At 39.7% G+C, this 22,952-nt stretch overlaps 7 non-coding genes across 7 annotated transcripts; all 7 read left to right on the top strand.

Moving 5' to 3' along the window:
• The first annotated feature begins 511 nt into the window (after nucleotides 1-511).
• TRNAS-GCU (transfer RNA serine (anticodon GCU)) lies at nucleotides 512-593 on the top strand. The gene has a single exon. It is a non-coding gene; the product is annotated as a tRNA-Ser (tRNA).
• Nucleotides 594-5,830: 5,237 nt separating this feature from the next.
• TRNAS-GCU (transfer RNA serine (anticodon GCU)) lies at nucleotides 5,831-5,912 on the top strand. Its single transcript has one exon. It is a non-coding gene; the product is annotated as a tRNA-Ser (tRNA).
• A 505-nt stretch (nucleotides 5,913-6,417) lies between these two features.
• TRNAL-AAG (transfer RNA leucine (anticodon AAG)) lies at nucleotides 6,418-6,499 on the top strand. Its single transcript has one exon. It is a non-coding gene; the product is annotated as a tRNA-Leu (tRNA).
• Nucleotides 6,500-11,151: 4,652 nt separating this feature from the next.
• Nucleotides 11,152-11,233, top strand: TRNAS-GCU (transfer RNA serine (anticodon GCU)). Its single transcript has one exon. It is a non-coding gene; the product is annotated as a tRNA-Ser (tRNA).
• A 5,243-nt stretch (nucleotides 11,234-16,476) lies between these two features.
• Nucleotides 16,477-16,558, top strand: TRNAS-GCU (transfer RNA serine (anticodon GCU)). The gene has a single exon. It is a non-coding gene; the product is annotated as a tRNA-Ser (tRNA).
• Nucleotides 16,559-17,063: 505 nt separating this feature from the next.
• On the top strand, nucleotides 17,064-17,145 carry TRNAL-AAG (transfer RNA leucine (anticodon AAG)). The gene has a single exon. It is a non-coding gene; the product is annotated as a tRNA-Leu (tRNA).
• Nucleotides 17,146-21,799: 4,654 nt separating this feature from the next.
• On the top strand, nucleotides 21,800-21,881 carry TRNAS-GCU (transfer RNA serine (anticodon GCU)). The gene has a single exon. It is a non-coding gene; the product is annotated as a tRNA-Ser (tRNA).
• The last annotated feature ends 1,071 nt before the right edge of the window (nucleotides 21,882-22,952 follow it).

Consider the following 22,952-nt stretch of genomic DNA (forward strand, 5'->3'; position numbering starts at 1 on the left):
CAATACTCCCAGTTTAGGTGGTTTTATAAACTAAGTTTTACTTTCTCCTACTTAAAACTTTTTTCAGAACAATGCACATTAAATGGGAAGGCAGTTCTCCTTAATTGTGAACTATTTGCTGCCTAATGTTGACATGTAAGCACACCACCAATAGCTGACACCTAGAGACTCGAAAGCGCCATACCAGTACAATATTTGTATGATATTGCACATTAAATCCACGTACAACTGATTTAAAGCAATCTTAGCTCATTTGAGGGTAGTGTGATAGTACATCACATATGGATAGAACACGTTTGGAAAGTGTAATTTTCATGATTACATTACATTTAACATATAAATTCAAGCTGAAGTAGGGATGGACAACAAGGTCGTATAGACCAAAGCTGAAGACAACAAGTTACCATAACAATCTGTAAATATATGCGCTTTATTATGTTTAGACAACTATCACCTAATAGAACACATTTAGGCTACCATATTTTGTACTCCTGAAACCTGGTGTTTTGAAGACGAGGTGGCCGAGTGGTTAAGGCGATGGACTGCTAATTCATTGTGCTCTGCACGTGTGAGTTCGAATCCCATCCTCGTCGGTTTATTGTTCCGTCTTTAGTTTTTAGTATGTGGTAGGGCTGGGTTAACCCTATTTTATGTGAAAGTTAAATGACATATCCCATGGTATTTACGGCAGTACAACGGCTCAGTTTGGAAACACCGCTCAGTTGAGTACTGTGCTTAGGCATTACTGTAAACAGCGCCAGCCGGGTTCTGCTCATGAATCACAAAATCTTTCCTGAGGCGGAGGGTTGGTAAGTTGAGGGACGTAGATAGTTTGATTCCTTATCCTTAAAGAAAGAGAAGCAGCGCGTGCGGGACGCCAATGTAAGGGTTGTCTTCCTACGGACTCTCAGGACTGGCGCTCCCTGACACCTCCCATGGCCCGGGGCCAATCCTGACCTACTGAATGTATCACGTGCCTGCTGCTGTTAGCGTTGACTTTCCTAGGATCACTTCACAGGCTACACACCCTTATTCTCCAACTCCCCTATACAACAGAACATCTCACTTGAGAAAGCTCACAGAAACAGGTTTGAACAGGGTAGTGTGGCTGAGCAGTCTTAGGCGCTGGATTAAGTCTCCAGTCTCTTTGGAGACGTGGGTTCGAATCCCACCGCTGCCGGTATTTTTCAACTCACAAACGTATTTTGTCTGCATCAGTGTCTCACTCTCTGCCTTCTGCACCTACGATCCACATAGCGAGAGGTGAGACTATGTAAAGTGGTGACGTATATATATAAGGGTAGCCAGACAGTGGGACCGAGCCTTCTTATTTTAAAAAACCACAACCTAAGGTGACAAGAATTGTATCGGTAAACAAACCAGCTGTCTTGAAGTCTAACTATAGAGGCGACGAGAGGGGTCACTGTGATGCTGAAAGTTCAGTGAGTGTAAACAGTAGAACGCTGTGTGATACGTTTCCTTGCAGTGATGACAGCTCGCGTTTCTAAAGCAGAGAGCAAACATACAATGGGGAAGAAGAATAAATAAGGAAAGACATATATTATATGCAGACAGTTATTATACTTTGCTTTTCACCTGTAACTCGCTCAACTGTCGGTGAATGCTGCGTTACCCTGCATAGCCAGGTCACCACAGCGGGTGTCCACAGTGTTTGGCCAAGTTACTATAGTTGTGAGCTCTTAGGTGTGAGGTAGCGTGGCTGAGCAGGCTAAACTGGCTATATTGAGGCTCCAGTCTCTCTGGAGCCGTGGGATTGAATCCCAACCCCTTAAGTTTACTTGAACCAAATACTTTTGCAAAAAAGGTTCATGTAATAAATATTCATTAGGGTCGTGGTTGTGAGTATGACACTAATGGATAAAAGTGGGACTAACAATGCTACAATTCCTGAGACTACCACTGCACTAACAGCCTGGGAGAGGTTTGAGCTGAATACAAGATACTTGCATGAGGGAACTAACTCGAAAGGGGAACTATCCACTGATGTTTTCTATCGCTTGCTGAGTGAGTATGTTGACACAATGGATGCAAAAGATTGTTTTGTGTGTACACAGATTCCTGTTCGGTACAAGAGGGGGTTACCTATCATAGACTGTCATTAACATATGGGATACGTTGTAGTCTGTTACTAACAAGATTCTATAACCAGGAAGAGATTCAATATTTTTACTCAAATCATGATCTTGTGTTTTCTAATGTGCCTATCATAGAGATGTGAGTGGGGTAGCTAAGTACTATAGCATAAAGTTAGTTAAAGGATTCTTTCAGGCGACATTAACAATTAGTACATCTTATGCACACCACAATAATTTGACATGTTTGATTACACCTGTAGAGAAAAGCTTTTTAGATCACACGGAAGAGAGAAGAAGGGCATTGAAGGGTAAACTAGAGAAAGGATTACAGCAACGGGCCTTTGCTAGTAGTGACGGTTATAGTGCAATTAGAGAACAAGGGAAGTTAGCTTTAGACGCACTACATGTAGGAAAGCTTTGCATATCCAAGACCAAATGATACTATGACAATGTGTTTGTGGGAATGAGTGAATGTAAGCGTGTGTTTTTGTTTCAGAGTAAATGGACGTTCATGTTAAATGGACAGGATCCAGCAATCCCCGGGATTTATTATATATGTGGACTTAATGCTTATTACCGTCTTCCAAAGGGATAGTATGGGACATGTTATTTGGGGATAGTTATCCCAAAGATATATCAACTTGACGATTTGAAAAGGTTACCAAAATTGTCTGAATTACATCGTACTAGACATAAGAAAGAGACTGCTGCTGGTGTAGTAGGAGACATATTTGAGACAATAATTTCTTCAGTGGGAGTTATTATGAACTCCATAAAGATTCAAAAGTTGTCTACTATTGAGGATAACATGCTGACAAACTTTTCAGGGGCTATACTCCTGATGGATACTGAACTTGCTGCGGAGGGGGCTTTGACTCTTCAAAACAGGCTTGCTTTAGACATTCTTTTAGTGAAAAATGGCAGAGTTTGTAGATTGTTCAATGGGTGTAATTGTTGCGCTTACATACCAGATAATAGTAATGAGATTAGAAGTATGCTTACTAACTTGACTAGGGATAGTACGGACTTGAAGGATTTGAAAGAACCAGGTGTTTGGAAAAAGGTTGGGAAAGGATTTGTTTCAGTGGGAAATTGGATTAGTAACATTTGGCATGGGATATTGTCTAAAATAATACAGGGGATATTGATTGTTATAGATTGCTTATTTGGATCATGGGTGGCATGTAAAATTAGTAAAAGAATAAAATTTAAGATGGTGAAAAATAATAGGAGGAGGGAAGAAAAACAAAGGGAAAAATTATTCAGGGCAAGATCGAAGGGGAAACCAAGAAGGGAAGAGATTGATATGAGGTAATTTTAGTATGTAAGATTAGTAGGGAAGATTTGTGTGATGACAAGAGTCATCAGAGGAGGGATTGCTGGAGTGTGTCTTTTAAAATTAATATTAACATGAAAAGCTTACAATATATTGTGTAATGAAGCTGCATAAAAAATGTGTTAACGTAGAAATAATGCACACGTTTGAAATGTGCCAACGGGGAGTGGCTACCAATGTATACGAAGACTAATTAAAGTTTTAATGCTGAATTAATTATGTACTAATGTTTTTAATTTGTATTAACATATCAAAATTGGAGTTATGTATTAGGAGTTTGTTCATTAAGCAGTAGGCCTTAGTTTAGCGAAGGTCTGTGCCTAGCTGCCTGGTCTCATATTAAACTGTCTTTTTCTAACGTGCAATGTGCTATTTTCCTGAAGGACATGAAACTGTACTTTCCCAGAAGCTAGAGATGTGTGTAGCTGTAGTAAATTCTTTCTGATGACACCCTACTTGCTCAAGGAGACATTCTTGCTGAATGCAACAGTGTAATTTGTAACAGGTGCAAGGCTGCCTGGAGTAGGAGAAAACAATGGAACTACTGACTGTAGCGTAAAATGTAACTTTTCTTACCTGACATTCCAACCGATGAAAACGTCAATAACATGGGCCAATCAACGACATGAGAACTGTGGTTTGTGTAAAACTCTGGTGAAGATTATTGGACAGAGATGGCGATGCACCAATGATTATCAATTGAGGAAGTAGGAGTAAATTAGACAGTTTTTATTTTAACCACATGACCCGAGGAGAAATCAGGCATTTATTGGACATTCCACTCCAAGCCATTCTTTGCCATTCTACTGAGCCATTTAGGCCATTTCGTTTGAGACTTTGCCGTTTGTTCGCCCTGTTACTCTAAACCACCCTTTACTTATTCCTTACCTGATACATACTTCTCCTCTATATGAGGGAAGTTCTTGTTCTTTAGCTATGCCATACTGATACTTTGCCCTGTCCTTTCTTTGCTGATGATGCAAACGACTGATGTCCCGAGGATGAAGACTGACGCTGTTTGCTGATCCGTTGGATGGGTAACTATCTGTTGAAAATTGTAATTGTCTGTTTGCCTTTTCTTTCTAGGTACCAACTGCTCTTTGATAGAGGCCATAGTTAGATGTTTTCCAAATTTGTGTTTGCTAAATTGTTTTGCATGAAGCCCAACATGCTGATGCTAATACGAGGTTATTTAAGGTGTTCACTAAAATCTGACGCAAATAGACAAATGACTGAGTTCTTGCTTTGTTGAACCATGCACTACTGAGACTTTGCTAAGTTGCTTCTTAATAATTATGTGTTAATACTGAGTGAATATTCTCTATGCATTGGTTAATTGCGTTTCTAATTGCAAATCTGAAGAGTTACTAATAAGATGAATTGCTGTTGAGATTAACAGAAATTACTTTAGATTGTAACCAGTAGGGAAATAAATATCCTAACACTTAACTAAATTGGTGTGGTTATTCATGACTGAAAGATCATGGTGTGTTCACTTTATTGACTCTCATTAAAGGTTATTGATTAGCATGCTGATTAGTTATTGCGATTGTTGTTGAGATATTGATCTATTGATTTGTGATGCCAAAAGACATCTCGTACTGGGAAGTCCCCGAACCTGGTCTAAAAGGTTCATCGACCTAGGTGTCTCCTTGTAAGTTTACTTATCAAGGCTCTGACGCGCCTTCACTAATAAAAAGTAATCTGATCGCTTGCTGCGGAGTCATCGTCAACAAAAACTACCAAAATATTACTTCAATGTATTGTAATTACGACTGCCTCAGTTTTATGCCTTATGTGAGTAGTCGGACAGCAATTTATTTAGCGCAAAAATATTTCTTGTTAATGCACGTACATTTTTAAACTGAAGTGTCATAGCTGTAGCGGCAATACTCCCAGTTTAGGTGGTTTTATAAACTAAGTTTTACTTTCTCCTACTTAAAACTTTTTGCAGAACAATGCACATTAAATGGGAAGGCAGTTTTCCTTAATTGTGTACTATTTGCTGCCTAATGTTGACATGTAAGCACACCACCAATAACTGACTCCTAGAGACTCGAAAGCGCCATACCAGTACAATATTTGTATGATATTGCACTTTAAATCCACGTACAACTGAATTAAAGCAATCTTAGCTCATTTGAGGGTAGTGTGATAGTACATCACATATGGATAGAACACGTTTGGAAAGTGTAATTTTCATGATTACATTACATTGAACATATAAATTCAAGCTGAAGTAGGGATGTACAACAAGGTCGTATAGAGCAAAGCTGAAGACAACAAGTTACCATAACAATCTGTAAATATATGCTCTTTATTATGTTTAGACAACTATCACCTAATAGAACACATTTTGGCTACTATATTTTGTACTCCTGAAACATGGTGTTTTGAAGACGAGGTGGCCGAGTGGTTAAGGCGATGGACTGCTAATCCACTGTGCTCTGCACGCGTGGTTTCGAATCCCATCCTTGTCGGTTCATTGTTCTGTCTTTAGTTTTTAGTATGTGGTAGGGCTGGGCTAACCCTATTTTATGTGAAAGTTAAATGACATATCCCATGGTATTTACGGCAGTACAACGGCTCAGTTTGGAAACACCGCTCAGTTGAGTACTGTGCTTAGGCATTACTGTAAACAGCGCCAGCCGGGTTCTGCTCATAAATCACAAAATCTTTCCTGAGGCGTAGGGTTGGTAAGTTGAGGGACGTAGATAGTTTGATTCCTTATCCTTAAAGAAAGAGAAGCAGTGCGTGCGGGACGCCAATGTAAGGGTTGTCTTCCTACGGACTCTCAGGACTGGCGCTCCTTGACACCTCCCATGGCCCGGGGCCAATCCTGACCTACTGAATGTATCACGTGCCTGCTGCTGTTGGCGTTGACTTTCCTAGGATCACTTCACAGGCTATACACCCTTATTCTCCAACTCCCCTATACAACAGAACATCTCACTTCAGAAAGCTTACAGAAACAGGTTTGCACAAGGTAGTGTGGCCGAGTGGTCTAAGGTGCTGGATTAAGGCTCCAGTCTCTTTGGAGGCGTGGGTTCGAATCCCACCGCTGCCAGTCTTTTTCAACTCACAAACGTATTTTGTCTGCATCAGTGTCTCACTCTCTGCCTTCTGCACCTACGATCCACATAGCGAGAGGTGAGACTATGTAAAGTGGTGACGTATATATATAAGGGTAGCCAGACAGTGGGACCGAGCCTTCTTATTTTAAAAAACCACAACCTAAGGTGACAAGAATTGTATTGGTAAACAAACCAGCTGTCTTGAAGTCTAACTATAGAGGCGACGAGAGGGGTCACTGTGATGCTGAAAGTTCAGTGAGTGTAAACAGTAGAACGCTGTGTGATACGTTTCCTTGCAGTGATGACAGCTCGCGTTTCTAAAGCAGAGAGCAAACATACAATGGAGAAGAAGAATAAATAAGGAAAGACATATATTATATGCAGACAGTTATTATACTTTGCTTTTCACCTGTAACTCGCTCAATTGTCGGTGAATGCTGCGTTACCCTGCATAGCCAGGTCACCACAGCGGGTGTCCACAGTGTTTAGCCAAGTTACTATAGTTGTGAGCTTGTAGATGTGAGGTAGCGTGGCTGAGCAGGCTAAACTGGCTAGATTTAGGCTCCGATCTCTCTGGAGCCGTGGGCTTGAATCCCAACACTTTAAGTTTACTTGAACCAAATACTTTTGCAAAAAAGGTTCATGTAATAAATATTCATTAGGGTCGTGGTTGTGAGTATGACACTAATGGATAAAAGTGGGACTAACAATGCTACAATTCCTGAGACTACCACTGCACTAACAGCCTGGGAGAGGTTTGAGCTGGATACAAGATACTTGCATGAGGGAACTAACTCAAAAGGGGAACTATCCACTGATGTTTTCTATCGCTTGCTGAGTGAGTATGTTGACACAATGGATGCAAAAGATTGTTTTGTTTGCACACAGATTCCTTTTTCGGTACAAGAGGGGGTTACCTATCATAGACTGTCATTAACATATGGGATACGTTGTAGTCTGTTACTAACAAGATTCTATAACCGGAAGAGATTCAATATTTTTACTCAAATCATGATCTTGTGTTTTCTAATGTGCCTATCATAGAGATGTGAGTGGGGTAGCTAAGTACTATAGCATAAAGTTAGTTAAAGGATTCTTTCAGGCGACATTAACAATTAGTACATCTTATGCACACCACAATAATTGGACATGTTTGCTTACACCTGTAGAGAAAAGCTTTTTAGATCACACGGAAGAGAGAAGAAGGGCATTGAAGGGTAAACTAGAGAAAGGATTACAGCAACGGGCCTTTGCTAGTAGTGACGGTTATAGTGCAATTAGAGAACAAGGGAAGTTAGCTTTAGACGCACTACATGTAGGAAAGCTTTGCATATCCAAGACCAAATCATACTATGACAATGTGTTTGTGGGAATGAGTGAATGTAAGCGTGTGTTTTTGTTTCAGAGTAAATGGACGTTCATGTTAAATGGACAGGATCCAGCAATCCCCGGGATTTATTATATATGTGGACTTAATGCTTATTACCGTCTTCCAAAGGGATAGTATGGGACATGTTATTTGGGGATAGTTTTCCCAAAGATATATCAACTTGACGATTTGAAAAGGTTATCAAAATTGTCTGAATTACATCGTACTAGACATAAGAAAGAGACTGCTGCTGGTGTAGTAGGAGACATATTTGGGACGATAATTTCTTCAGTGGGAGTTATTATGAACTCCAAAAAGATTCAAAAGTTGTCTACTATTGAGGATAACATGCTGACAAACTTTTCAGGGGCTATACTCCTGATGGATACTGAACTTGCTGCGGAGGGGGCTATGACTCTTCAAAACAGGCTTGCTTTAGACATTCTTTTAGTGAAAAATGGCAGAGTTTGTAGATTGCTCAATGGGTGTAATTGTTGCGCTTACATACCAGATAATAGTAATGAGATTAGAAGTATGCTTACTAACTTGACTAGGATTAGTACGGACTTGAAGGATTTGAAAGAACCAGGTGTTTGGAAAAAGGTTGGGAAAGGATTTGCTTCAGTGGGAAATTGGATTAGTAACATTTGGCATGGGATATTGTCTAAAATAATACAGGGTATATTGATTGTTATAGATTGCTTATTTGGATCATGGGTGGCATGTAAAATTAGTAAAAGAATAAAATTGAAGATGGCGAAAAATAATAGGAGGAGGGAAGAAAAACAAAGGGAAAAATTATTCAGGGCAAGATCAAAGGGGAAACCAAGAAGGGAAGAGATTGATATGAGGGAATTTTAGTATGTAAAATTAGTAGGGAAGATTTGTGTGATGACAAGAGTCATCAGAGGAGGGATTGCTGGAGTGTGTCTTTTAAAATTAATATTAACATGAAAAGCTTACAATATATTGTGTAATGAAGCTGCATAAAAAATGTGTTAACGTAGAAATAATGCACACGTTTGAAATGTGCCCACGGGGAGTGGCTACCAATGTATACGAAGACTAATGAAAGTTATTAATGCTGAATTAATTATGTACTAATGTTTTTAATTTGTATTAACATATCAAAATTGGAGTTATGTATTAGGAGTTTGTTCATTAAGCAGTAGGCCTTAGTTTAGCGAAGGTCTGTGCCTAGCTGCCTGGTCTCATATTAAACTGTCTTTTTCTAACGTGCAAAGTGATATTTTCCTGAAGGACATGAAACTGTACTTTCCCAGAAGCTAGAGATGTGTGTAGCTGTAGTAAATTCTTTCTCATGGGACCCTACTTGCTCAAGGAGACATTCTTGCTGAATGCAACAGTGTAATTTGTAACAGGTGCAAGGCTGCCTGGAGTAGGAGAAAACAATGGAACTACCGACTGTAGCGTAAAATGTAACTTTTCTTAACTGACATTCCAACCGATGAAAACGTCAATAACATGGGCCAATCCACGACATGAGAACTGTGGTTTGTGTAAAACTCTGGTGAAAATTATTGGACAGAGATGGCAATGCACCAATGATTATCCATTGAGGAATTAGGAGTAAATTAGACAGTTTTGATTTAACCACATGACCCGAGGAGAAATCAGGCATTTATTGGACATTCCACTCCAAGCCATTCTTTGCCATTCTACTGAGCCATTTAGGCCATTTCGTTTGAGACTTTGCCGTTTGTTCGCCCTGTTACTCTAAACCACCCTTTACTTATTCCTTACCTGATACTTACTTCTCCTCTATATGAGGGAAGTTCTTGTTCCTTAGCTATGCCATACTGATACTTTGCCCTGTCCTTTCTTTGCTGATGATGCAAACGACTGATGTCCCGAGGACGAGAACTGACGCTGTTTGCTGATCCGTTGGATGGGTAACTATCTGATGAAAATTGTAATTGTCTGTTTGCCTTTTCTTTCTACGTACCAACTGCTCTTTGATAGAGGCCATAGTTAGATGTTTTCCAAATTTGTGTTTGCTAAATTGTTTTGCATGAAGCCCAACATGCTGATGCTAATACGAGGTTATTTAAGGTGTTCACTAAAATCTGACGCAAATAGACAAATGATTGAGTTCTTGCTTTGTTGAACCATGCACTACTGAGACTTTGCTAAGTTGCTTCTTAATAATTATGTGTTAATACTGAGTGAATATTCTCTATGCATTGATTAATTGCGTTTCTAATTGCAAATCTGAAGAGTTACTAATGAGATGAATTGCTGATGAGATTAATAGAAATTACTTTAGATTGTAACCAGTAGGGAAATAAATATCCTAACACTTAACTAAATTGGTGTGGTTATTCATGACTGAAAGATCATGGTGTGTTCACTTTATTGACTCTCATTAAAAGTTATTGATTAGCATGCTGATTAGTTATTGCGATTGTTGTTGAGATATTGATCTATTGATTTGTGATGCCAAAAGGCATCTCGTACTGGGAAGTCCCCGAACCTGGTCTAAAAGGTTCATCGACCTAGGCGTGTCTCCTTGTAAGTTTACTTATCAAGACTCTGACGCGCCTTCACTAATAAAAAGTAATCTGATCGCTTGCTGCGGAGTCATCGTCAACAAAAACTACCAAAATATTACTTCAATGTATTGTAATTACGACTGCCTCAGTTTTATGCATTACGTGAGTAGTCGGACAGCAATTTATTTAGCGCAAAAATATTTCTTGTTGATGCACGTACGTTTTTAAACTGAAGTGTCATAGCTGTAGCGGCAATACTCCCAGTTTAGGTGGTTTTATAAACTAAGTTTTACTTTCTCCTACTTAAAACTTTTTGCAGAACAATGCACATTAAATGGGAAGGCAGTTTTCCTTAATTGTGTACTATTTGCTGCCTAATGTTGACATGTAAGCAAACCACCAATAACTGACACCTAGAGAGTCGAAAGCGCCATACCAGTACAATATTTGTATGATATTGCACTTTAAATCCATGTACAACTGAATTAAAGCAATCTTAGCTCATTTGAGGGTAGTGTGATAGTACATCACATATGGATAGAACATGTTTGGAAAGTGTAATTTTCATGATTACATTACATTTAACATATAAATTCAAGCTGAAGTAGGGATGGACAACAAGGTCGTATAGAGCAAAGCTGAAGACAACAAGTTACCATAACAATCTGTAAATATATGCTCTTTATTATGTTTAGACAACTATCACCTAATAGAACACATTTTGGCTACCATATTTTGTACTCCTGAAAGATGGTGTTTTGAAGACGAGGTGGCCGAGTGGTTAAGGCGATGGACTGCTAATCCATTGTGCTCTGCACGCGTTGATTCGAATCCCATCCTCGTTGGTTTATTGTTCCGTCTTTAGTTTTTAGTATGTGGTAGGGCTGGGTTAACCCTATTTTATGTGAAAGTTAAATGACATATCCCATGGTATTTCCGGCAGTACAACGGCTCAGTTTGGAAACACCGCTCAGTTGAGTACTGTGCTTAGGCATTACTGTAAACAGCGCCAGCCGGGTTCTGCTCATGAATCACAACATCTTTCCTGAGGCGGAGGGTTGGTAAGTTGAGGGACGTAGATAGTTTGATTCCTTATCCTTAAAGAAAGAGAAGCAGCGCGTGCTGGACGCCAATGTAAGGGTTGTCTTCCTACGGACTCTCAGGACTGGCGCTCCCTGACACCTCCCATGGCCCGGGGCCAATCCTGACCTACTGAATGTATCACGTGCCTGCTGCTGTTGGCGTTGACTTTCCTAGGATCACTTCACAGGCTATACACCCTTATTCTTCAACTCCCCTATACAACAGAACATCTCACTTCAGAAAGCTTACAGAAAGATGTTTGCACAGGGTAGTGTGGCCGAGCGGTCTAAGGTGCTGGATTAATGCTCCAGTCTCTTTGGAGGTGTGGGATTGAATCGCACCGCTGCCAGTATTTATCAACTCACAAACGTATTTTGTCTGCATCAGTGTCTCACTCTCTGCCTTCTGCACCTACGATCCACATAGCGAGAGGTGAGACTATGTAAAGTGGTGACGTACATATATATAAGGGTAGCCAGACAGTGGGACCGAGCCTTCTTATTTTAAAAAACCACAACCTAAGGTGAAAAGAATTGTATCGGTAAACAAACCAGCTGTCTTGAAGTCTAACTATAGAGGCGACGAGAGGGGTCACTGTGATGCTGAAAGTTCAGTGAGTGTAAACAGTAGAATGCTGTGTGATACGTTTCCTTGCAGTGATGACAGCTCGCGTTTCTAAAGCAGAGAGCAAACATACAATGGTGAAGAAGAATAAATAAGGAAAGACATATATTATATGAAGACAGTTATTATACTTTGCTTTTCACCTGTAACTCGCTCAACTGTCGGTGAATGCTGCGTTACCCTGCATAGCCAGTTCATCACAGCGGGTGTCGACAGTGTTTCACCAAGTTACTATAGTTGTGAGCTTGTAAATGTGAGGTAGCGTGGCTGACCAGGCTAAACTGGCTAGATTTAGTCTCCGGTCTCTCTGGAGCAGTGGGCTTGAATCCCAACACTTTAAGTTTACTTGAACCAAATACTTTTGCAAAAAAGGTTCATGTAATAAATATTCATTAGGGTCGTGGTTGTGAGTATGACACTAATGGATAAAAGTGAGACTAACAATGCTAGAATTCCTGAGACTACCACTGTACTAACAGCCTGGGAGAGGTTTGAGCTGGATACAAGATACTTGCATGAGGGAACTAACTCGAAAGGGGAACTATCCACTGATGTTTTCTGTCGCTTGCTGAGTGAGTATGTTGACACAAGGGATGTAAAAGATTGTTTTGTGTGTACACAGATTCCTGTTTCGGTACAAGAGGGGGTTACCTATCATAGACTGTCATTAACATATGGGATACGTTGTAGTCTGTTACTAACAAGATTCTATAACCAGGAAGAGATTCAATATTTTTACTCAAATCATGATCTTGTGTTTTCTAATGTGCCTATCATAGAGGATGTGAGTGGGGTAGCTAAGTACTATAGCATAAAGTTAGTTAAAGGATTCTTTAAGGCGACATTAACAATTAGTACATCTTCTGCACACCACAATAATTTGACATGTTTGCTTACACCTGTAGAGAAAAGCTTTTTAGATCACACGGAAGAGAGAAGAAGGGCATTGAAGGGTAAACTAGAGAAAGGATTACAGCAACGGGCTTTTGCTAGTAGTGACGGTTATAGTGCAATTAGAGAACAAGGGAAGTTAGCTTTAGACGCACTACATGTAGGAAAGCTTTGCATATCGAAGACCAAATCATACTATGACAATGTGTTTGTGGGAATGAGTGAATGTAAGCGTGTGTTTTTGTTTCAGAGTAAATGGACGTTCATGTTAAATGGACAGGATCCAGCAATACCCGGGATTTATTATATATGTGGACTTAATGCTTATTACCGTCTTCCAAAGGGATTGTATGGGACATGTTATTTGGGGATAGTTTTCCCAAAGATATATCAACTTGACAATTTGAAAAGGTTACCAAAATTGTCTGAATTACATCGTACTAGACATAAGAGAGAGACTGCTGCTGGTGTAGTAGGAGACATATTTGGGACGATAATTTCTTCAGTGGGAGTTATTTTGAACTCCATAAAGATTCAAAAGTTGTCTACTATCGAGGATAACATGCTGACAAACTTTTCAGGGGCTATACTCCTGATGGATACTGAACTTGCTGCGGAGGGGGCTATGACTCTTCAAAACAGGCTTGCTTTAGACATTCTTTTAGTGAAAAATGGCAGAGTTTGTAGATTGCTCAATGGGTGTAATTGTTGCGCTTACATACTAGATAATAGTAATGAGATTAGAAGTATGCTTACTAACTTGACTAGGATTAGTACGGACTTGAAGGATTTGAAAGAACCAGGTGTTTGGAAAAAGGTTGGGAAAGGATTTGCTTCAGTGGGAAATTGGATTAGTAACATTTGGCATGGGATATTGTCTAATATAATACAGGGGATATTGATTGTTATAGATTGCTTATTTGGATCATGGGTGGCATGTAAAATTAGTAAAAGAATATAATTGAAGATGGCGAAAAATAATAGGAGGAGGGAAGAAAAACAAAGGGAAAAATTATTCAGGGCAAGATCAAAGGGGAAACCAAGAAGGGAAGAGATTGATATGAGGGAATTTTAGTATGTAAAATTAGTAGGGAAGATTTGTGTGATGGCAAGAGTCATCAGAGGAGGGATTGCTGGAGTGTGTCTTTTAAAATTAATATTAACATGAAAAGCTTACAATATATTGTGTAATGAAGCTGCATAAAAAATGTGTTAACGTAGAAATAATGCACACGTTTGAAATGTGCCCACTGGGAGTGGCTACCAATGTATACGAAGACTAATGAAAGTTATTAATGCTGAATTAATTATGTACTAATGTTTTTAATTTGTATTAACATATCAAAATTGGAGTTATGTATTAGGAGTTTGTTCATTAAGCAGTAGGCCTTAGTTTAGCGAAGGTCTGTGCCTAGCTGCCTGGTCTCATATTAAACTGTCTTTTTCTAACGTGCAATGTGCTATTTTCCTGAAGGACATGAAACTGTACTTTCCCAGAAGCTAGAGATGTGTGTAGCTGTAGTACATTCTTTCTCATGGGACCCTACTTACTCAAGGAGACATTCTTGCTGAATGCAACAGTGTAATTTGTAACAGGTGCAAGGCTGCCTGGAGTAGGAGAAAACAATGGAACTACTGACTGTAGCGTAAAATGTAACTTTTCTTACCTGACATTCCAACCGATGAAAACGTCAATAACATGGGCCAATCAACGACATGAGAACTGTGGTTTGTGTAAAACTCTGGTGAAGATTATTGGACAGAGATGGCGATGCACCAATGATTATCCATTAAGGAACTAGGAGTAAATTAGACAGTTTTGATTTAACCACATGACCCGAGGAGAAATCAGGCATTTACTGGACATTCCACTCCAAGCCATTCTTTGCCATTCTACTGAGCCATTTAGGCCATTTCGTTTGAGACTTTGACGTTTGTTCGCCCTGTTACTCTAAACCAACCTTTACTTATTCCTTACCTGATACTTACTTCTCCTCTATATGAGGGAAGTTCTTGTTCCTTAGCTATGCCATACTGATACTTTGTCCTGTCCTTTCTTTGCTGATGATGCAAACGACTGATGTCCTGTAGACGAAGACTGACGCTGTTTGCTGATCCGTTGGATGGGTAACTATCTGATGAAAATTGTAATTGTCTCTTTGCCTTTTCTTTCTAGGTACCAACTGCTCTTTGATAGAGGCCATAGTTAGATGTTTTCCAAATTTGTGTTTGCTAAATTGTTTTGCATGAAGCCCAACATGCTGATGCTAATACAAGGTTATTTACGGTGTTCACTAAAATCTGACGCAAATAGACAAATGACTGAGTTCTTGCTTTGTTGAACCATGCACTACTGAGACTTTGCTAAGTTGCTTCTTAATAATTATGTGTTAATACTGAGTGAATATTCTCTATGCATTGATTAATTGCGTTTCTAATTGCAAATCTGAAGAGTTACTAATGAGATGAATTGCTGATGAGATTAACAGAAATGACTTTAGATTGTAACCAGTAGGGAAATAAATATCCTAACACTTAACTAAATTGGTGTGGTTATTCATGACTGAAAGATCATGGTGTGTTCACTTTATTGACTCTCATTAAAGGTTATTGATTAGCATGCTGATTAGTTATTGCGATTGTTGTTGAGATATTGAGCTATTGATTTGTGATGCCAAAAGACATCTCGTACTGGGAAGTCCCCGAACCTGGTCTAAAAGGTTCATCGACCTAGGCGTGTCTCCTTGTAAGTTTACTTATCAAGGCTCTGACGCGCCTTCACTAATAAAAAGTAATCTGATCGCTTGCTGCGGAGTCATCGTCAACAAAAACTACCAAAATATTACTTCAATGTATTGTAATTACGACTGCCTCAGTTTTATGCATTACGTGGGTAGTCGGACAGCAATTTATTTAGCGCAAAAATATTTCTTGTTGATGCACGTACGTTTTTAAACTGAAGTGTCATAGCTGTAGCGGCAATACTCCCAGTTTAGGTGGTTTTATAAACTAAGTTTTACTTTCTCCTACTTAAAACTTTTTGCAGAACAATGCACATTAAATGGGAAGGCAGTTTTCCTTAATTGTGTACTATTTGCTGCCTAATGTTGACATGTAAGCACACCACCAATAACTGACACCTAGAGACTCGAACGCGCTATACCAGTACAGTATTTGTATGATATTGCACTTTAAATCCACGTACAACTGAATTAAAGCAATCTTAGCTCATTTGAGGGTAGTGTGATAGTACATCACATATGGATAGAACACGTTTGGAAAGTGTAATTTTCATGATTACATTACATTTAACATATAAATTCAAGCTGAAGTAGGGATGGACAACAAGGTCGTATAGAGCAAAGCTGAAGACAACAAGTTACCATAACAATCTGTAAATATATGCTCTTTATTATGTTTAGACAACTATCACCTAATAGAACACATTTTGGCTACCATATTTTGTACTCCTGAAACATGGTGTTTTGAAGACGAGGTGGCCGAGTGGTTAAGGCAATGGACTGCTAATCCATTGTGCTCTGCACGCGTGGGTTCGAATCCCATCCTCGTCGGTTTATTGTTCCATCTTTAGTTTTCAGTATGTGGTAGGGCTGGGTTAACCCTATTTTATGTGAAAGTTAAATGACATATCCCATGGTATTTCCGGCAGTACAACGGCTCAGTTTGGAAACACCGCTCAGTTGAGTACTGTGCTTAGGCATTACTGTAAACAGCGCCAGCCGGGTTCTGCTCATGAATCACAAAATCTTTCCTGAGGCGGAGGGTTGGTAAGTTGAGGGACGTAGATAGTTTGATTCCTTATCCTTAAAGAAAGAGAAGCAGCGCGTGCGGGACGCCAATGTAAGGGTTGTCTTCCTACGGACTCTCAGGACTGGCGCTCCCTGACACCTCCCATGCCCCATGGCCAATCCTGACCTACTGAATGTATCACGTGCCTGCTGCTGTTGGCGCTGACTTTCCTAGGATCACTTCACAGGCTATACACCCTTATTCTCCAACTCCCCTATACAACAGAACATCTCACTTCAGAAAGCTTGAAGAAACAGGTTTGCACAGGGTAGTGTGGCCGAGCGGTCTAAGGCGCTGGATTAAGGCTCCAGTCTCTTTGGAGGCGTGGGTTTGAATCCCACCGCTGCCAGCATTTTTCAACTCACAAATGTATTTTGTCTGCATCAGTGTCTCACTCTCTGCCTTCTGCACCTACGATCCACATAGCGAGAGGTGAGACTATGTAAAGTGGTGACGTATATATATAAGGGTAGCCAGACAGTGGGACCGAGCCTTCTTATTTTACAAAACCACAACCTAAGGTGACAAGAATCGTATCGGTAAACAAACCTTCTGTCTTGAAGTCTAACTATAGAGGCGACGAGAGGGGTCACTGTGATGCTGAAAGTTCAGTGAGTGTAAACAGTAGAACGCTGTGTAATACGTTTCCTTGCAGTGATGACAGCTCGCGTTTCTAAAGCAGAGAGCAAACATACAATGGGGAAGAAGAATAAATAAGGAAAGACATATATTATATGCAGACAGTTATTATACTTTGCTTTTCACCTGTAACTCGCTCAACTGTCGGTGAATGCTGCGTTACCCTGCATAGCCAGGTCACCACAGCGGGTGTCCACAGTGTTTGGCCAAGTTACTATAGTTGTGGGCTTGTAGATGTGAGGTAGCGTGGCTGAGCAGGCTAAACTGGCTAGATTTAGGCTCCAGTCTCTCTGGAGCCGTGGGCTTGAATCCCAACACTTTAAGTTTACTTGAACCAAATACTTTTGCAAAAAAGGTTCATGTAATAAATATTCATTAGGGTCGTGGTTGTGAGTATGACACTAATGGATAAAAGTGGGACTAACAATGCTACAATTCCTGAGACTACCACTGCACTAACAGCCTGGGAGAGGTTTGAGCTGGATACAAGATACTTGCATGAGGGAACTAACTCGAAATGAGAACTATCCACTGATGTTTTCTATCGCTTGCTGAGTGAGTATGTTGACACAATGGATGCAAAAGATTGTTTTGTGTGTACACAGATTCCTGTTTCGGTACAAGAGGGGGTTACCCATCATAGACTGTCATTAACATATGGGATACGTTGTAGTCTGTTACTAACAAGATTCTATAACCAGGAAGAGATTCAATATTTTTACTCAAATCATGATCTTGTGTTTTCTAATGTGCCTATCATAGAGGATGTGAGTGGGGTAGCTAAGTACTATAGCATAAAGTTAGTTAAAGGATTCTTTCAGGCGACATTAACAATTAGTACATCTTATGCACACCACAATAATTTGACATGTTTGCTTACACCTGTAGAGAAAAGCTTTTTAGATCACACGGAAGAGAGAAGAAGGGCATTGAAGGGTAAACTAGAGAAAGGATTACAGCAACGGGCCTTTGCTAGTAGTGACGGTTATAGTGCAATTAGAGAACAAGGGAAGTTAGCTTTAGACGCACTACATGTAGGAAAGCTTTGCATATCCAAGACCAAATCATACTATGACAATGTGTTTGTGGGAATGAGTGACTGTAAGCGTGTGTTTTTGTTTCAGAGTAAATGGACGTTCATGTTAAATGGACAGGATCCAGCAATCCCCGGGATTTATTATATATGTGGACTTAATGCTTATTACCGTCTTCCAAAGGGATAGTATGGGACATGTTATTTGGGGATATTTTTCCCAAAGATATATCAACTTGACGATTTGAAAAGGTTACCAAAATTGTCTGAATTACATCGTACTAGACATAAGAAAGAGACTGCTGCTGGTGTAGTAGGAGACATATTTGGGACGATAATTTCTTCAGTGGGAGTTATTATGAACTCCATAAAGATTCAAAAGTTGTCTACTATTGAGGATAACATGCTGACAAACTTTTCAGGGGCTATACTCCTGATGGATACTGAACTTGCTGCGGAGGGGGCTATGACTCTTCAAAACAGGCTTGCTTTAGACATTCTTTTAGTGAAAAATGGCAGAATTTGTAGATTGCTCAATGGGTGTAATTGTTGCGCTTACATACCAGATAATAGTAATGAGATTAGAAGTATGCTTACTAACTTGACTAGGGATAGTACGGACTTGAAGGATTTGAAAGAACCAGGTGTTTGGAAAAAGGTTGGGAAATGATTTGCTTCAGTGGGAAATTGGATTAGTAACATTTGGCATGGGATATTGTCTAAAATAATACAGGGTATATTGATTGTTATAGATTGCTTATTTGGATCATGGGTGGCATGTAAAATTAGTAAAAGAATAAAATTGAAGATGGCGAAAAATAATAGGAGGAGGGAAGAAAAACAAAGGGAAAAATTATTCAGGGCAAGATCAAAGGGGAAACCAAGAAGGGAAGAGATTGATATGAGGGAATTTTAGTATGTAAAATTAGTAGGGAAGATTTGTGTGATGACAAGAGTCATCAGAGGAGGGATTGCTGGAGTGTGTCTTTTAAAATTAATATTAACATGAAAAGCTTACAATATATTGTGTAATGAAGCTGCATAAAAAATGTGTTAACGTAGAAATAATGCACACGTTTGAAATGTGCCCACGGGGAGTGGCTACCAATGTATACGAAGACTAATGAAAGTTATTAATGCTGAATTAATTATGTACTAATGTTTTTAATTTGTATTAACATATCAAAATTGGAGTTATGTATTAGGAGTTTGTTCATTAAGCAGTAGGCCTTAGTTTAGCGAAGGTCTGTGCCTAGCTGCCTGGTCTCATATTAAACTGTCTTTTTCTAACGTGCAAAGTGATATTTTCCTGAAGGACATGAAACTGTACTTTCCCAGAAGCTAGAGATGTGTGTAGCTGTAGTAAATTCTTTCTCATGGGACCCTACTTGCTCAAGGAGACATTCTTGCTGAATGCAACAGTGTAATTTGTAACAGGTGCAAGGCTGCCTGGAGTAGGAGAAAACAATGGAACTACCGACTGTAGCGTAAAATGTAACTTTTCTTAACTGACATTCCAACCGATGAAAACGTCAATAACATGGGCCAATCTACGACATGAGAACTGTGGTTTGTGTAAAACTCTGGTGAAAATTATTGGACAGAGATGGCAATGCACCAATGATTATCCATTGAGGAATTAGGAGTAAATTAGACAGTTTTGATTTAACCACATGACCCGAGGAGAAATCAGGCATTTATTGGACATTCCACTCCAAGCCATTCTTTGCCATTCTACTGAGCCATTTAGGCCATTTCGTTTGAGACTTTGACGTTTGTTCGCCCTGTTACTCTAAACCACCCTTTACTTATTCCTTACCTGATACTTACTTCTCCTCTATATGAGGGAAGTTCTTGTTCCTTAGCTATGCCATACTGATACTTTGCCCTGTCCTTTCTTTGCTGATGATGCAAACGACTGATGTCCCGAGGACGAGAACTGACGCTGTTTGCTGATCCGTTGGATGGGTAACTATCTGATGAAAATTGTAATTGTCTGTTTGCCTTTTCTTTCTAGGTACCAACTGCTCTTTGATAGAGGCCATAGTTAGATGTTTTCCAAATTTGTGTTTGCTAAATTGTTTTGCATGAAGCCCAACATGCTGATGCTAATACGAGGTTATTTAAGGTGTTCACTAAAATCTGACGCAAATAGACAAATGATTGAGTTCTTGCTTTGTTGAACCATGCACTACTGAGACTTTGCTAAGTTGCTTCTTAATAATTATGTGTTAATACTGAGTGAATATTCTCTATGCATTGATTAATTGCGTTTCTAATTGCAAATCTGAAGAGTTACTAATGAGATGAATTGTTGATGAGATTAACAGAAATTACTTTAGATTGTAACCAGTAGGGAAATAAATATCCTAACACTTAACTAAATTGGTGTGGTTATTCATGACTGAAAGATCATGGTGTGTTCACTTTATTGACTCTCATTAAAGGTTATTGATTAGCATGCTGATTAGTTATTGCGATTGTTGTTGAGATATTGATCTATTGATTTGTGATGCCAAAAGACATCTCGTACTGGGAAGTCCCCGAACCTGGTCTAAAAGGTTCATCGACCTAGGCGTGTCTCCTTGTAAGTTTACTTATCAAGACTCTGACGCGCCTCCACTAATAAAAAGTAATCTGATCGCTTGCTGCGGAGTCATCGTCAACAAAAACTACCAAAATATTACTTCAATGTATTGTAATTACGACTGCCTCAGTTTTATGCATTACGTGAGTAGTCGGACAGCAATTTATTTAGCGCAAAAATATTTCTTGTTGATGCACGTACGTTTTTAAACTGAAGTGTCATAGCTGTAGCGGCAATACTCCCAGTTTAGGTGGTTTTATAAACTAAGTTTTACTTTCTCCTACTTAAAACTTTTTGCAGAACAATGCACATTAAATGGGAAGGCAGTTTTCCTTAATTGTGTACTATTTGCTGCCTAATGTTGACATGTAAGCAAACCACCAATAACTGACACCTAGAGAGTCGAAAGCGCCATACCAGTACAATATTTGTATGATATTGCACTTTAAATCCATGTACAACTGAATTAAAGCAATCTTAGCTCATTTGAGGGTAGTGTGATAGTACATCACATATGGATAGAACATGTTTGGAAAGTGTAATTTTCATGATTACATTACATTTAACATATAAATTCAAGCTGAAGTAGGGATGGACAACAAGGTCGTATAGAGCAAAGCTGAAGACAACAAGTTACCATAACAATCTGTAAATATATGCTCTTTATTATGTTTAGACAACTATCACCTAATAGAGCACATTTTGGCTACCATATTTTGTACTCCTGAAAGATGGTGTTTTGAAGACGAGGTGGCCGAGTGGTTAAGGCGATGGACTGCTAATCCATTGTGCTCTGCACGCGTTGATTCGAATCCCATCCTCGTTGGTTTATTGTTCCATCTTTAGTTTTTAGTATGTGGTAGGGCTGGGTTAACCCTATTTTATGTGAAAGTTAAATGACATATCCCATGGTATTTCCGGCAGTACAACGGCTCAGTTTGGAAACACCGCTCAGTTGAGTACTGTGCTTAGGCATTACTGTAAACAGCGCCAGCCGGGTTCTGCTCATGAATCACAACATCTTTCCTGAGGCGGAGGGTTGGTAAGTTGAGGGACGTAGATAGTTTGATTCCTTATCCTTAAAGAAAGAGAAGCAGCGCGTGCTGGACGCCAATGTAAGGGTTGTCTTCCTACGGACTCTCAGGACTGGCGCTCCCTGACACCTCCCATGGCCCGGGGCCAATCCTGACCTACTGAATGTATCACATGCCTGCTGCTGTTGGCGTTGACTTTCCTAGGATCACTTCACAGGCTATACACCCTTATTCTTCAACTCCCCTATACAACAGAACATCTCACTTCAGAAAGCTTACAGAAAGATGTTTGCACAGGGTAGTGTGGCCGAGCGGTCTAAGGTGCTGGATTAAGGCTCCAGTCTCTTTGAGGTGTGGGTTTGAATCGCACCGCTGCCAGTATTTATCAACTCACAAACGTATTTTGTCTGCATCAGTGTCTCACTCTCTGCCTTCTGCACCTACGATCCACATAGCGAGAGGTGAGACTATGTAAAGTGGTGACGTATATATATATAAGGGTAGCCAGACAGTGGGACCGAGCCTTCTTATTTTAAAAAACCACAACCTAAGGTGAAAAGAATTGTATCGGTAAACAAACCAGCTGTCTTGAAGTCTAACTATAGAGGCGACGAGAGGGGTCACTGTGATGCTGAAAGTTCAGTGAGTGTAAACAGTAGAATTCTGTGTGATACGTTTCCTTGCAGTGATGACAGCTCGCGTTTCTAAAGCAGAGAGCAAACATACAATGGTGAAGAAGAATAAATAAGGAAAGACATATATTATATGAAGACAGTTATTATACTTTGCTTTTCACCTGTAACTCGCTCAACTGTCGGTGAATGCTGCGTTACCCTGCATAGCCAGTTCACCACAGCGGGTGT

The sequence above is a fragment of the Pleurodeles waltl genome, chromosome 12 (assembly GCF_031143425.1).
Source record: "Pleurodeles waltl isolate 20211129_DDA chromosome 12, aPleWal1.hap1.20221129, whole genome shotgun sequence".
In the NCBI taxonomy this organism is placed as follows: domain Eukaryota; kingdom Metazoa; phylum Chordata; class Amphibia; order Caudata; family Salamandridae; genus Pleurodeles; species Pleurodeles waltl.